This window comes from Dasypus novemcinctus, chromosome 7 (genome assembly GCF_030445035.2).
Source record: "Dasypus novemcinctus isolate mDasNov1 chromosome 7, mDasNov1.1.hap2, whole genome shotgun sequence".
Classification (NCBI taxonomy): Eukaryota; Metazoa; Chordata; class Mammalia; order Cingulata; family Dasypodidae; genus Dasypus; species Dasypus novemcinctus.
Genome location: NC_080679.1, coordinates 55,921,751 through 55,931,627, shown reverse-complemented (window position 1 = coordinate 55,931,627; position 9,877 = coordinate 55,921,751).

Sequence of the window (9,877 nt, the reverse complement as noted above, 5' to 3'; positions counted from 1 at the left end):
AAGCAACAGAAGAAGAAAAATTAGGTAAATGGGACCTCATAAAAATTTAAAAAGTTTTTTGCATCAAATGACTTTATCATGAAAATAAAAAGAAAACCTTCTCAGTGGGAGAAAATATATGGAAACTACATATCCAAAAGGGTTTAATATCCAGAATATATAAAGAAATCCTATAATTCAATAATAAAAAGACAAACACCCCAATTTAAAAATGGGCAAAAGACTTGAAAAGTCATTTCTCCAAAGAGGATACACAAATGGCTAAAAAGTACATGAAAAGATGTTCAACATCATTAGCCACCAGGAAATGCAAATCAAAACCACAATGAGATACTATTTCACACCCACTAGAATGGTTACTACTTAAAAAATGGAAAATTACAAGTGTTGGAGAGGATGTGGAGAAATAAAAACACTCATTCATTGTTAGTGAAAATGTAAAATGGTGCAGCTTCTGGGGAAAACAGTTTGGCACTTCCTTAGAAAGTTATGTATGGAATTAACATATGACCCAGCAATCCCACTTCCAGGTACACATCCAAAAGAATTAAAGTCAGGGAATTGAACAGATATTTGCACACTGATGTTCCTATCAGTAATTATTCACAATTTCTAAAAGATGGGAACAATCCAAGTATACATCGATTGATGAATGGATAAATAAAATGTGGTTTATACATAGAGTGAAATATTATTCAGTCATAAAAAGGAATGAGGTTTTGATACATGTGACAACATGGATGAATCCTGAAGACCTCATGTTGAATGAAATGTACCAGACACAAAACAACAAATATTGTATGATCTTGTTGTTGGTCTGTCTTCTTTAGGAGGCACCGAGAACCGAACCCGGGTCCTCCCATGTGGGAGGTGGTCACCCAACTGTTTGAGCCACATCCACTCCCCCCTTAATGCAGATTTTATAAAAAAATCCCATTTGTAGTTATAAAAGAAACAACATAAATGCCCGTGACTAAGAGATAAGGAACAAAAGTAACCTTTTCTTATTTTAAGGCTTATTTTAGATGGAAAATTTAAGCTCAACTCAACCATAAATCTTCAGCTCATTTCCCTGCCTTGCCTGGGCCATTCTTACTTACTTTAAGATCACTCTTAAAACCACCTATAACAAAGACATTCTTTGTCAGTGATATTGGCAGGTTTACCACAACTATCAGGCAAATATATATAGCCTGAAAAAAAAACGTATTTAAAATTCCAAACAACTCTCTGTAAGATGGCATTATTGGCAAAGCTTTGCTTTTCCTCTTTTGATGAGAATTGTTAATTAATTGCTTTCTGATGCTCAATTAATTGTTTTCTGTTGCTCTTTTGTGCAGTCCTGTGGGGTATTTCCTTAAGACATTCATATTTGCAAAGCGGCTTTGTACTGTTTTCTCCTCTCGCCTACTCATCACCCACACTTACCTGCCCTTCTACTCCTGCTGACTCACCAGCCCAGCCTCATCACACACGCACTCCATGACCTGGCACCTACTTATCCACCTCTCATTTGTTCTTACGTCCACCCACTCATCTTGTTCTCTCCTTCACACAGGTAGACATATTCATACTCCCACGTCTCAGCAGCCAACGCACAATAATTGCCTAGTAAAAAAGAAAAGAATAATTTTCTAATGACCATTTTATTTTTCTTAATTAACAAGCTTTATTCACAAATGAGTAATTGATAAATAGCTATTTTTCTTCTTAGATCGTGTTGTTAAAACTCCCTTATACAAAATAATTGGATTTTTTATTCTTGAAAACTACCAAATTGTATGCAAACTTTGAGTGTAGTAACTTTTTTCAGTGAAAACAGATGTCTTTATCTTTTGTAAAAATTTAAATGTTTCATTCACATTTTGAAGTGAATGGGTGCACCAATAACACAATGGCTCACTGGGATGCTGATCTCTAATGACAGTGTCTGAATTATATCTGGAATCAACAGGCTGGTTAATTGGCTATGAATTATGTCAGAGCAATTCCAGAGCCAACACCAGCAACAAACCCACTCACCAAAGCCTTCCTACTCTAGGGTTGGCCCCAGGGGATGTGGGAGTCCAGCCTCTGTTGCCTGGATGTATTTTTAAGGCTACTAGAAAGGCCTCCCCCAAATCACTCTCATTGTGATATTACTAGGCCTAAAATTCCAGCATTAGAGAGTCATTCCTGAACCTTTTCAGTATTTAAATTATGGAGAATTAGAAAGATATTGCTAGAGTGTCTTCTCATTGATGACAACTATTTTTATCCTTTTGCGATGCTCAAATTATATGCCACATGGTATGAACAGAATCGATTTTGCAGTATCACAAATCCAATCTTTAGTAGGAAATATGAAATCTGAGAGTGGATTTTAAGGAGCATGCACAACTGAAGAACTTTGTGTTGCTTTTGTGTGCGTGTGTGTGTGGAGTTCTCAATATCATAATGGATGTAAAGTCCTTGAGGGAAGGCAGCAACCATTTCTCATCCTCATTTAATTGCACTAAGGTCTAGCACTATCCCTAACAGTTCACCTGGAAGAAACTGGAAGAAGCAGCTCAGGATTGGGAGTCATTAGATTTGGCAGAGAGTGGGGTGAGATGTGGGGTGTAAAACATGAGATAAGTTAAAAGCCTATATGTGGAACAGTCAACCTCTCTGGTACCCCCAGGTACGGAAAATCAGAGCCAAGTTCTTCCCTCCCATCCGTGAGGAAATGGGATGCTTTTCTCTGGAGACATTCAGTAGAAGAGGCCTGGGCATTCAGGGACAGCAGACCTGATAGATGTCAGGGATAAGGCAAGGGTATGTTAAGAGAGGAATGACCTGGAAGTCTGCATTGGGAATGGTTAGGTCATCTGTGCTCTCTCCTCTTCCCCACATGAAAAGACTCTTAATCAGACAACTAACCCCTAGGTTGTGTTTTTCAAACTGTGAGTTAAGAAATCAGTTATGATCAGTGGGTTATGAAATATGATTAATGGTTATAACCAACATTGTCATGGGTTGGGTTCCCCAGAAAGCAGACTGGGACAGAGCCGAGACCTCAGAATGTTTATTAGGGAGTGTCCTTGGGATCAACAACTGTGGAAGGAAGTAGACTTGGGCAAAAGGAGAAGTGGAGCTGTGATGCAAGGCCCAATGACCACTTTGGCCAAACCTATAGGAGCACTGAAGAGTTGTCCCAAGTTAGACCAAGATGGCCAGGTTTATGTACTCCCTCATCGGATGTGAACACCCCAGGAAGGGGTGTGATCTTGAGCCAGGCAGCTCTCTGCAGCTGAGACAATCCTTAAAGAGGCAGAAAGCTGAAGGTTGCCCTTCAGCAGTACTCTCAGCCATGGGGGGCAACCTGTCCTTCATTACAAGGTGATCTGACTGGTGCAACACAATGTCCTCTACAAACATTTTTTAATAACCAAATGATTTTTATTCCCCCTCCCATGGCTCCCTCATGTGTCTGCTCATTATCTGCTCATTGTGTCTGCTTGTTGTGTCTTCTTTAGGAGACGAACCCAGGAGCTCTCCCATGTGGGAGGCAGTTGCCCAACTGCTTGAGCCACATCCACTCCCCATCTACAAACATTTTTAAAAAGCTGAATAGACTTGATAGAAAATATCAGAATGCATCATATGTGAAAAAAGTATTTTCATGAAACTTTTTTTGCCTTTATTTTTGTGTGTGTGGACTGGGGCATGATGGGAAATTATTTTTTACTGTCAAAAAGGGGGAGGCAAGAAATCAGAGAATTTTTTTTCTGAAAAAGCTAGACTCAGAGAAGAAACGGAAGGGTGCCTCCACCGTCCAACAGTGAAGACCATCACTCTATAAATCCCATCCACCCCCACAGAGCAACTCAACAGCTTTTTAGCACCCAATTCTTAAATATGAGTAGACCAAAGAGCCCACCGGGAATATAGTGCATCCCTCTAACTTGGAGAAATCGAAATGAAAAATAGGATACAAGTGGAAACTGTAGAAAATAAACACTTTTAAATGTGATTTTATATTCTCGCAAATTATGAGAATATTTGTAAATATAAAACAATGCTATGATAAAAGAACAATATAAAAATGAAAGTGGGTCCTTGAAAATTAAAAAAATATTTTTAAAAAACTTTCCATAGAAGGATTGAAAGATATAGGCAAGGAAATCAGCTAAAAATAGAACCAAGAGATAAGTAGACAAGCAAAGATATGAGACTCAGAGAATCAGTCCAGTATATAATATCTGACTAGTAGAAGCTCCAGAAAGAGAAGGAATGGAGGGGAAAAATTATACAAGAAAAGTTTCTAGAAACAGAGGGCACAAGTGTCAAAATTGAAAGTGTCTCCCCAGTACTCAGGACAACAAATAAAAAAGGGACTACACCAAGGGACATCATTGAGAAGTGTCAGACCACTAGAAATAATGAAAAAAAAATCTCGAAAATGTCCAGAAAAAATAAAAATGAATGGGTTTATACAAAAAAGTAGAAATCAGATTTGCAACTATAATACAGGACTAGAGAAAACAATGGAGCCATGTCTCAAGAATTAGGAGGGATAATTTTTTTTCAAGCTAAAATGTATTTCCCAGCCAAATTATAAAGTGTGAGGGCAGAACAAAGATATTTTCAGATATAGAAGAATTCAGAAAATGTACTTCTCATGTACCCTTGTGTAGGAAGCTACTGCCAGACATAATCTAGAAAAGTAAGGGGGGAAGACAAGAAAGAGGAAGACATTAGAGTCAAAAAGAAAAGAAAGAACGAAAATAAGGGATTCAACACAGTAGAGATGAAAAGGGAACCCACGTGATCATTACGAAGGTGATTTGAGCATAGCAGCAGTACAGGAAGCCTAGAGAGCACCAAGTTCAGACTGATGCAGAAGGATGTAGAGCTCCCATAAAGACGTCTCTAAGAAAATAAAGGTGTAGAATATTTTATGACCTTGAATGTCCTGACGGGAGATTCACATTTCTGGAAAAGAAAAGGGGTTGACTTTTTGATCAGTACATAAAAAAATTAAGCAAACAAATAAAAGGAGCTAATCATTAATTCTGGGAAAACAGAAAGTTGTACCAAGAAAAGCAATATATTCATAGTGTATTACATGTCTCAGCCCTTAATAATTTTTATGTCATCTTAATTATGTAAAAATTGAGTAATGGTCTGAGGAAAACATAGTGGTATAACTGTTTTGAGAGAATAAGAGGAAGGTATAACAGACTAAATCCATATCTTCCATAAAAAGAAGTCATAGATAAGAAATCTAGAAATAGGGAAGCGGACTTGGCCCAGTGGATAGGGCATCCGTCTACCACATGGGAGGTCTGCGGTTCAAACCCCGGGCCTCCTTGACCCGTGTGGAGCTGGCCCACGCACAGTGCTGATGCACGCAAGGAGTACTATGCCACGCAGGTGTGTCCCCCGTGTAGGGGAGCCCCACACGCAAGGAGTGCACCTGTAAGGAGAGCTGCCCAGGACGAAAGAAAGTGCAGCCTGCCCAGGAATGGCACCACACACATGGAGAGCTGACGCAGCAAGATGACACAACAAAAACAAGCAGATTCCCATGCTGCTGATAACAACAGAAGTGGACAAAAAGAAGAAAACACAGCAAATAAACACAGAGAATAGACAATTGGGGCGGGGAGCGGGGAAGGGGAGAGAAATAAATAAAATAAATCTTTAAAAAAAAAGAAATCAAGAAATAGCAGTTAGAATTGTGGAGAAAAATACCAGAAGAAATAGCAGAAGGATTTAAGAGCGGTTGTCTTTGCGAATGGAAATAAAACATGCGATGGTACAGGAAAAGGGGCTGCTCTTTCCCTTTTATGCTTTGAAGAGCTATTTGACTTTCTAAACTCTATACATTTATAACTTAGATGAAAATAGACACAATTTTAAAAAGAAAAAAAGACAATATAAGCATATTATTTTTGAAATAAGCTGTTTTCTTTCCTAACTGCTAAAAGTAGTGCTATACAATGGGTTGACATCACACCAGGAATTTATTGGCATATGGTTTCAGAGGCTAAGAGACTCGCTTCCTCCCTGGGTTGGTATTTTCTGGCTGGCCAGCCAACTTTGGGGCTCCTTGGCTCTTCTGTCATATGGCAATGCATATGGCAGTGTCATCTCCTTTCTTGTTTGGGTTCCACTGACTTCCAGCTTCAAGCTGCTCCCTGTGGCTTCTTTCTCCATCTGACTTTCACTATGCTTTCAGTGATCCAGACTTCAGTGATCCAGATTTAAGCACAACCTGATTCAGTTGATCTCTCTTGAAGAGATCTTATCTACAATGGGTTCACATCCACCAGAACGTGGCTCAAGACCAAAAACATGTTCAAACTGGGGTACACATTTCAATCTACATCAGAAGATAACCATCCTGAGGTAAATACAGAAAAGCTTATAAGTGGTTCCTTTTTGGGAGCAGGAGACTGAAGCTGATCTCCACTTTAAGCACTATTAAACCATTTGATTTTGCAGACTTGTGAGGATATTAATACTCTGAAGCAAAGTTTAAAATTAAAATTAAAAATTGCAGAAATGAAATCAGGCACGTGGACATTTAACAAAGACTTTGAATTTTGGTTCTGATGCTTGTAGTTTCCTAATATTTAAAATCTTTAATATTTCCTTACAAGGGATGAGAATTATGTGAGAAAACACATTGGAAGCTTCTGGCACATTGAAAATGATCAATAAAGTTTCCCTTCTTTCTTCCTATTGATAAAATCAGGGCACTATCTTTCAATAGTATAAATTCATTCTTTGCAATTCCTCTCTTTCCCTGGACTTACAGTGCCTTTCCATCATATCTTATATATAAAAGGAATATTTAGTGTACACGTGAATAATGAAATCATTTTTTAAAATGTCTTATATGAAATAAGAAATGCCCTTTGTGTTATCTAACTAGCCTTGCAAATGGACCTTTTTTCTGTAATAAAGTGCAAATACAAAGTTTACTTTCTTTTCTCGAGCCTTAATTACTTTTGAATGGGTTCCTGATTCAAATTTGTACTGTGGTTACTAATCTAATAGCAATTATTAATAGAACTATTTCACACATTGTGGAATGCCATTAAAGCTGGGCAGAGGTAATGGATTATGAGTGATAAACTGTGAAATTGATCCCCACAGCTCTTGCAGGCAACCAGTGCCTCCCTGGAACAATAGCCTCTGGCCAAGAGCAGTCTATTTTACCCAGTACTGTATAATTATTATTATTTTCTTTGCATGCCATGTCATGAAAAAGGTTGGGAAGCACAGCCTCGAATGGGTGCTATTGTAAGTTAAAGTGAGAAATGTTAAGTTTCATTTTACCGCAATAAAAATCTTTTTAAAATCCATTGTAAGGACTGAGAGTAATTTAGGTAAAGTCTTTTTCAGTTTTTTATTTAGTAAATGTATAAAAGAAGGGGTTAGATTTTCAAGTGTTTAAATGATTTTCAGTGTTTCCAAATCTGAATGGAAGTCATTTAATTTTAATCCTTCTGAAGGAAATGAATCAAAGAGAAATAAACATATGTATATAAAATTTTGTATTAGGTTCACAAGTAACTTTAATAGAGACCCCAAGATAGTAATTTAAACAATTAGATCATTACTTTCTCCTGGAAAAAGAACACTGGAAAACGCCAACCTAAGTCTAGCATGGTGGCTTCAAAAGTCATCAGAGATCCTAGTTAATGTCAGCTTATGACATTCCTAATGTATGAGCCTCAGGCTGAGTGCAAGCCATTCTATTCACACTCCCACAAAGAAGATGGCAAGGCAAGGGAAGAAAGAAACATGTGCCCCTTCACTTGTAGGGAGAGTTCCCGGAAGTCAACATCCTCTTTCCATTTTCATCTCCTTGTGTGGAACTTAGTCACATGACCACACAGAGCTTCAAGCATGGGTCGTAAATTGACAACAGCTGGCCTTGCCCACAGCCCTTCTGAGTCATGCTCCCTAATAATCACTGACTGTTCAAAGTCATAAAATTTCAATTTTATCATTCATTGGATTTTAATTTAATAACTATGATACAGAATTGTCCAAATTGGACAAAAATGCCATGTAAAATGTGCTTTTCTATTATATTGTTTCTTCTCTTTTTTGGGGGGACAGGTTTTCCTCAAATATCTCCACAAATATGAGTCCTATTTCTTTTTAGAAAAATAGTATTTAAGAAAAAACATGATGATTTGTTGTATCAAAATCATAACAAAAAACAAAACAAAACTATAGCTGAAATACCTTCCCACCTATCTTAATAACTTTATTAAGGAGGTTTTACAAAAATAAAAAAATTACATTTCTATCAACACATGACTTTCATTTTTGATCCTAAATCAGTTACTTCAGTAGTTGTCATTTCCTTTCCAGAGAACAGGTGCCTCATCATTTTTATGGGTAAACTGGAAAGTTGCGTGCATCACTTCTGCTCCATGTAGAGCTGGCCCATGCGCAGTGCTGATGCGCGCAAGGAGTGCCGTGCCACGCAGGGATGTCCCCCGGCGTAGGGGAGCCCCACGCACAAGGTGTGCACCCCGTAAGGAGAGCCACCCAGCGTGAAAGAAAGTGCAGCCTGCCCAGGAATGGTGCCGCACACATGGAGAGCTGACACAACAAGATGATGCAACAAAAAGAAACAAAGATTCCTGTGCCCCTGACAACAACAGAAGCAGACAAAAACAAGAACACCCAGCAGGATAGACACAGAGAACAGACAACTGGGGGTGGGAGGGGAAGGAGAGAAATAAATAAAAAATAAATCTTTGAAAAAAAAACTGGGGTGAAGTTTATATTTTACTGAAAGGAGGAAAGGGAGAATGAATAGGGAATATTAACTGTCTTTGCCACATTAATATATCACAGAGTTACAATAGAGTAAAAACAACTTTAGATTGATTTTAACTTGACACTATATTAAAAGCATTTTTCATGTTATTCCATGGTCATATAAGTATAGGTAGGTATAATACTGAGCTTTATAATAATTCATTGAGTGGACAGTCAATAATTCATGTTACTTGTCCGATTGTTGAAGAAGTAGATTTTTCCAATTCTTCGCTATTAATAACAATATCATAATAGATCTTTTCATGAGTATATTTTTTTCATCTTCTTGAGATGATTCCCTCAGGATAAATTCCCAGAACTAGAATTACTAGGTCAAAGGGAATGTAAACATTTTTATGATGATTTATGTTTTTTTTTTCCAAATTGGTTTTTGAGAAAGCGGTTCCAATTTGTTCCCGAAGGAAATGTACACATTTTTCAATAAATGTGGGGTAGAAGACATATTCATATATCCTTGCAGGTAGAATATTTCCAGTTTCCAGAGTCTGGCTAGAATGATCAGGAGACAATACAGGACTTGGGATTTGAATCCTTATTCTGCCACTGCTTAGCTGTATAGCCGTAGGCAACAATTCACCCGTGCCTCAGATTCCTTACTTTAAAATTGAGGATAAAAATATTTCCGTCATAAAGTGGTATGCTAATCATTAGGATTGCTCACAAATATTCTGTTTCCCCTTCTTCTATGCAGATGTTAGGAATGCAACTCCCTGCCCCTTGAAATTCGCTATGGTCATGTGACTTGCTTTGGCCAGTGAGAGGAAATCAGAAGCAATGCTTGTCATTTCCAGACATATGTTTGAAAAGTCAGTGTGTGATTTGCCATATATTTTTTCCTCGGACATATGGCCATATATGTTCTAGATAGTAGTAGGTTTTGTCCCAGCATAAGGATGGCACAGAGGAAATCTTTATTGAGTGAGAAATAAATCCTTTTTGTTTCCGTAAACCACTAAGACTTTATAGTTTTCTGTCATTGCATCATAACCTACTCTTCCTGCTGCAGATTTTTCTTAGGATTAATGAGATATTGGCCAATGGT